Here is a 7,335-nt window from a genome sequence, read left to right as displayed (position 1 = left end):
TAAATTAATTTTGCCCGAAATGCCAGAATCTCAGGTGAAACCGCACAAAATTTCAACAACCACCAAACAGCTAAAACAGTAAATGAGAGCAGGAACACGGATTCTGCGCAAAGACGTAAACACACAGCGCGGACCTGCGGATCAGAATCAATGGGATGTCGTCTTTCTCACCCGACAGCACGGACACGGTCGGGGCTGAAAGCCAACAGCTGGCTGATTCTGATCTGTCGGCGGTCCGCGCTTTGTTTTCACGCCGTTTTTGCGCAGATTCTAAAGCTGTTAGTTTTATCTCTCTCCAAACAATATTGACTGAACCAGCAGCAAAAGAAGATCCAAACTGCGCTTCACATAAACATAGTCATGAATTCCCTCTGACGTTTACTGTTTTGCTTCCACCACGATAAAATCACACGTCATGCACAGCTCTCTCTCTCTCTCTTTCTCTCTCTCTCTCTGTACTTCAAGAACTGTTTCCTGTCTAAAAAACTGTTTTCTGCATTATTCGCTTGCTTGTTACGCACAAGTCTACTGTTGTTTACAGCGCTGTCGGCCGCTGTTTTTTTTTTCCGTTTTACATACTTCCGAAAAGAAAATCTTATTTCTGCCGTTCAATACTGAACAAATTTAAACATTTAAAAATTATGCAAAATGCAAAACGCTTAGCCGTGTCTCTAATAAAACCGCTGGAACGTCAGAGGTAACGTTCATATGTTGATTAATGGTTTTCTTTCGTTTTTGATGTACTGCAGAATATTTTTTATAAAATCCCAGGCCAGGAAAAATCACCTTCATGTTTTTCTGTGTTTTATCTTCAGCTACTTTTACACAAAGGCATCTGCTGTGACGCTTACACCTTTGATAAAGTCTTGCTTGTGTCAGCTTCCTTTTTTTAGATACAAAAATATGTAAATGTACTGATCTGAATTATAATATTGCTGACTGTCAAAATTTCCCAGAATCAAATTGAATTGAATTGAATCGAATCTAATTGAATCGAATCATGGAACGATAAGTTAGACAGCTTAGTCTTAGTGAGACAGCTGCATTACTTAAAAATATATTAGCCTCAGCATAAGTCAAAATTTAGAATAGCAGGAGATGGGCATTATCCTGTTTTTTTTTTTTTTGGCATATGTGCTTTTTGTCTTTTTTAGCAAAGAAAAAAATATCTTAAAATCATCAATAAAACCAGGGAGAGAAGGCTTAGCGTTCCTCCATTTAACACAATGGATATGATATTTACTCAAACGTATGATGATGTTAATAATGTCTGAGACAGATGATCCATATAAAAAAAATTATGATGTAATTCAAATAGTGGCACATCATTAATATTTAGGAAAATCCAATTTTTTTAAGTTGCACCAAATACATTGTGTGATAGGGCATAGAAAAAAAAAAGATGTTCTAGGGTTTCATTTTCATCAGTACAAAAAGAACACTGATCCACCTCAAAGCCAAATCTCTTTTTTTTTTAGAAATTCTGCCACAGGATTAATTTTTTTTAAAGTGTGTTTCTTTAACTTTAGGTAGAATAGGCTATTTCATAAATTTTTAGTATGCTTTATCCAGTGTATATGAAATAACTAAATTAGAACCATGCAATGTAACCATTCTGTTGTAACTATGAAATATTTTTGTCTTTGAAGAAAGTACTAACAAATTTCTTATTGCATTTTTATCAAACAGCTGACATTGCCCTAGCAATAAATTTGGGAGCACTGATGAGAAATTATTGTATATCATAAAAATTTTAATCAAATGAAGCAGAGGCAGTGGGACCAGTTCACAAAATTTGTTATATTCTCTTTGAGAACAGTTTAGACAATATTTTTCTGAAAAGTCTGGGTAACTTAGAATTACACCGTTATCATCCAACAAATCTGTTATGAATATAATCTTTTTGTTCAAACCAGTCACTCTTGAAAATTGATTTTTGATTAAGTGTTATTACCCTATTATTCCATAAGGTTGAATTATGGGGAGAAGTTGTGGGTAAATCTCATTTTCCCAAAAATGCACAGTCTGTTTTGGAAAGTTTGATATCTTTATGGGGATTTTATTTACCGCAAAATCACATTTCAAAATAAAGTCTAATCCTGTATACTATTTTATTAAACAAGGATCATAGGATGTGGAGCTACGTAGAGTCTGGCTGTGACAGACAAGATTTTAACCATTTAATTCTAAGGGTGCCATCCATAAATTCTAATTCTGGAGTTTTGATACCACCTTTATTGTATTCCTTTCTATGTAATGGGTTTTATTCCTCCACAAAAATTCGAAAATAACTGTGTTAGCCTTATTAATGCTTTTAGAGGAGATATATAGAGAGTGACAAGGATAAATCAATTTGGAGATGCCTTCAGCTTTAGATAGGATGTTTCTGCCAAAAAAAGCGAGGTCTCTGCTTAACCAGTGGCTAAGTGATTTCTTCATCTCGATGATACAGTTAGAAATATTGGTGTCTTTTCTGCTAATTGGGTTTTTTAGATATTATCAGCCCTATATATTTAACTTTAGATTCAACTCTAACCAAAGCTATTGAGGAGTCAGAGCTTGTATGAATCGGGAGAAGTTCACATTTTTTGATACTGAAAGATAAACGAGAAGCTTTAGTTTTCTCTACCATGTATTTATCTTTCAAAAACATAGATGTATCATCTGTGAATTGACTTATTTTGAATTCTTTATTAAAAATTGATATTCCTTGTATGTCGTTAGAATTTTTGATTAATAGTGTTAACAACTGAGTTGCCAATATAAAAAGCTTAGGGGAAACAGGACATAATTGCCGAATTCCCTGTTGCACCTTGAATCCATTCCTTGATTCAAGGAAGCTAAAATATTGTTAAGTAATGCGGCTGCTTCACTTAGGCTACAAGCACAGCTGTCCCCAACCCCCAGGTCCTGGACCAGTACCAGTCTGTGAGTCGTTTGGTACCGGGTCGCAAGAGTTGAGGCTTGAGTTTAAAATTTATGGTTTTCATGGTATTTATCTTTTTTTTTTTTTTTTTATATTGTTTACGTGGCACAAAAAAGGTTGGGAACTGCTGTACTAGCAGGTTGCTGAGTAGACATCCTTGTAGTGTTTTGAAATATACCACTTTTTCCATCAGTTTCCTTGTCAGGAAACAACTTCCTGTTCAGCGGAAATGCGTTTCAGTTGTGTGTGTGTGAGAGCGTTTCAGTAGTGTGTGTGAGAGTGTTTCAGTAGTGTGTGTGAGAGCGTTTCAGTAGTGTGTGTGAGAGCTAAAATTTCAGTAGTGTGTGTGAGAGCGTTTCAGTTGTGTGTGTGAGAGCGTTTCAGTTGTGTGTGTGAGAGCTAAAATTTCAGTTGTGTGTGTGAGAGCGTTTCAGTAGTGTGTGTGAGAGCTAAAATTTCAGTAGTGTGTGTGAGAGCTAAAATTTCAGTAGTGTGTGTGAGAGCGTTTCAGTAGTGTGTGTGAGAGCGTTTCAGTAGTGTGTGTGAGAGCTAAAATTTCAGTAGTGTGTGTGAGAGCGTTTCAGTAGTGTGTGTGAGAGCGTTTCAGTAGTGTGTGTGAGAGCTAAAATTTCAGTAGTGTGTGTGAGAGCGTTTCAGTTGTGTGTGTGAGAGCGTTTCAGTTGTGTGTGTGAGAGCGTTTCAGTAGTGTGTGTGAGAGCGTTTCAGTTGTGTGTGTGAGAGCGTTTCAGTTGTGTGTGTGAGAGCGTTTCAGTAGTGTGTGTGAGAGCGTTTCAGTAGTGTGTGTGAGAGCGTTTCAGTTGTGTGTGTGAGAGCGTTTCAGTAGTGTGTGTGAGAGCTAAAATTTCAGTAGTGTGTGTGAGAGCTAAAATTTCAGTAGTGTGTGTGAGAGCTAAAATTTCAGTAGTGTGTGTGAGAGCGTTTCAGTAGTGTGTGTGAGAGCGTTTCAGTAGTGTGTGTGAGAGCTAAAATTTCAGTAGTGTGTGTGAGAGCGTTTCAGTAGTGTGTGTGAGAGCGTTTCAGTAGTGTGTGTGAGAGCTAAAATTTCAGTAGTGTGTGTGAGAGCGTTTCAGTTGTGTGTGTGAGAGCGTTTCAGTTGTGTGTGTGAGAGCGTTTCAGTAGTGTGTGTGAGAGCGTTTCAGTAGTGTGTGTGAGAGCGTTTCAGTTGTGTGTGTGAGAGCGTTTCAGTAGTGTGTGTGAGAGCGTTTCAGTAGTGTGTGTGAGAGCGTTTCAGTTGTGTGTGTGAGAGCGTTTCAGTAGTGTGTGTGAGAGCTAAAATTTCAGTTGTGTGTGTGAGAGCGTTTCAGTAGTGTGTGTGAGAGCGTTTCAGTAGTGTGTGTGAGAGCTAAAATTTCAGTAGTGTGTGTGAGAGCGTTTCAGTAATAATGTCCCTTACGGCACCTCATAAATTTGCACCATAGTGTAAAAGATGAATGTAGCCTCTGGCTCTGAGAAGCAAAGCCAATTCAGGTAATGCCTTTTAATGGCCACCAGGGGGTGATACCTGTTGCATGAAAAACCCTGTAGAAGTCTTTGGGGAAAGGGCTCTCAGCTCTGACTGCAGTAAGCACTTTCCTGATGGGCTCACTCATTTTGGTTCATACCTAATATAACATTATTTCCATTTTATACATTTTGGTCATTCTAAGAGTCAGAAAGCAGGATTAACTGGATATACGTCTTGGCTAATGACTCATGATTTTTTTAAGTTGTTAGCTAACAAACGTGCTTGCTGGTTCCAGTTTGAAAACGCCAACACTGTGATGTGATGACAGTGAAAACTTTCTTCACAAACCAGTGACGTCACAGTAGCTACACCCATCTAAATCCATGTGATTCGTGAAGATTATTCTTGATTTTGCTGATAACCTATTTGTTTGGCAACAAATCACATCTTGGGCATAACCAACAATTAATCTCATCCCAGTGGGAATGTGAATTTCGCAGTAATCCATCCAGTTGGTGTCGAAAACGGAAAAAAGGTCAAACATAGTCCTGTGAAAAAATGTTTTCCCAAAGCTCTGTGCGGCCCTGTGAAAGTGCATGCCACGATTCAATTGTTTGTAGAACCACCTTTAGCAGTAATTATAATTAAGTTGAAAGAATTGCTTCTGTAGGACTTTATCAGTCTCTCATTGTTGAAGAGGAATTTTGGCCCACTCTTCTTTACAAGGTCCCACTACAGTATTTGAGCTCTGGACTTTGACTGGGCCACTGCAACACCTTGAGTCATTGATTGACCAGTGTGTGAATGCGAGAGTGAATGAATAGTGGCATTGTAAAGCGCTTTGGGTGCCTTTAAAAGCACTATATAAATCCAGTCCATTATTATTATTATTATCATTATTATTATTATTATTATGATTTTTCAGCGATTGTGTTGTAGATTTGCCGATGTGCTTGGGATAACTGACCTGTTGCATTACCCCATATGGGCCAAGTTTAGCTGTCAGACAGATGGCCTCACATTTGACTCTAGAACACTTTGGTTTTGGTTTGGTTCATGGTCAACTCAGTGACTGCATGGTGCCCAAGCCCTGCAGCTGCAAAACAAGCCCAAATCATCACCCCTTCACCATCGCCACTGACAGCTCCTATGAGGTGTTTGTTTTCGCTGAATGCTGAAAATGTGTTAAGACACCTGAGAATGCTGCACACCTACAAACTGCCAAAACGTCAGATTTTATAGAGTTGGTTTGATTAGCAGGAGCTGGTTGCTACTTACCCTCTTAATTTCTACAGAAGCAACAATGGTGTGTATGCGGTAGATGAAACGTGAGAGGATCACTGGGGTTAGCGTGGTTCATTTTATGGGGGACATGAAAATTAAATTACTTTATGTGTCCATGTGATCAGTGACACCTATTAAAAATGTAATGCTAGGCGTTTGTGTTTCAGGTCTACCTTTAGTAATTCACCTGTTACACAAACCTTACACATTATACTGTTGGACAGCATCACGTCCCTCTCTATATAAATCTGTATATAATTACATACCATCAGACATAGAAATTCTCACAGTCTGGAAAAGACCAATAGTTAAAATGTTCTCTATTACTGTAATTACCTAAATGACCTTAGATACTTTCCACTTGAACATTATTAGAGGAGAACATTTCTATGTAGTCCCCCCTTTGCCTCTTTCTCTCTCTCCGTTTTGTGGACAGTTGGAGGTCAGCATTGACGCAGCACTGCTCCATAAACCACTGGAATCACTTACTGCGTGTGCATTCTATTGTTTCATTATGTGAAATGGAGCAACAAGTTGGACAAACACTCGCTGAGTTATTGTGGGAACCGACCTGGTAGTCCTGTGCGTGTGTGTTTTGATGATGATGTCAGATTACTTTCCGTGTTGGACGCTTGGAGAGTTGGCTGTCCATATTTGAGTTGGAGAGCACCGCTTCCTGTGACGCTGTGTGCTGCATAGAACAAACTTTTACATGCCTTATCACAATGATTAACACGCAAGAGAAAATCCTGCCAGAGTAGCTCTGTGTACGTTTAAGCTGTTTAATTTTAGCATTAAATAACATCATTAAGAGAAAAATAGATTCCACATTTCCATAATCATTTGTTGATGTTGTTAACACTGGAGAAATTTTATTTAACCTTTAACACCACCAAGTGTTAAACAAGACCCTGAAACCCCTATTAGCACAACTCCAAGACCACTAAATTTAAGACAACATCATGATCTAAAACACAGGAAAAAAGGCATAAATCAGACCAAATGAGGGATATGTATAATACTGGAATGAACTATAACTGAAGCACTGGTACTGGATGAAACCCTGGTTAAAACTAGTGCCCCAACACCAACAAGAAATAGTGACCAAAAGAAATTCAGAGAATGTGGCTAACAAACAGATATTTAGCCAACTATGCCAAAACATCACAAGATGGAAACACACTAGGGCTAAAAATAATAACTAATCTGAATCAGGACTGCAACATCAAAAGGTTAGAAGACCAAAATATGGCAAATACCAGACTGAACTGGCGACAAAGCATCAGTGGATACTGGCTCAAATCAGGGTTTGAATTATACTAGAAAAACATTCTATTGGAAAATATTGAAAGAAAAATTAATAAAGGCAGCAGGACAGAAAAAAGGACTAAACATTATATCATACATACATCAACTAGGGCTTAAACCCCCCAAAACACTAATACCAAGCCCTGGCCTAGAAACCTAGGTCAGGATATCAATGGGATATCAATGCCTGCTAGGTGACTATGGTTTCAAACCACGAGTCCAAAAACTAGAGCTAAAATGTAAGGTGATAACATCAAAAACTGCTAACACATTACAAAATTACTAGATTTAAAAAGATTTATAGATAGAGATATATAGATTAAACCCTGGCTAAGACATCAGAGTAATTCTG

General features: G+C 38.1%; 1 long non-coding RNA gene across 1 annotated transcript; it reads right to left on the bottom strand.

Moving 5' to 3' along the window:
- Positions 1-681: 681 nt before the first annotated feature.
- Positions 682-4,360, bottom strand: LOC146500242 (uncharacterized). Its single transcript, XR_014869753.1, has 2 exons — positions 3,036-4,360; positions 682-2,840 (listed from the first exon to the last, which is right to left on the bottom strand). It is a non-coding gene; the product is annotated as an uncharacterized LOC146500242 (long non-coding RNA).
- Positions 4,361-7,335: the final 2,975 nt, after the last annotated feature.

This window comes from Neolamprologus multifasciatus, chromosome 16 (genome assembly GCF_963576455.1).
Source record: "Neolamprologus multifasciatus chromosome 16, fNeoMul1.2, whole genome shotgun sequence".
In the NCBI taxonomy this organism is placed as follows: Eukaryota; Metazoa; Chordata; class Actinopteri; order Cichliformes; family Cichlidae; genus Neolamprologus; species Neolamprologus multifasciatus.
This window is presented reverse-complemented; position numbering and strand designations above follow the sequence as displayed.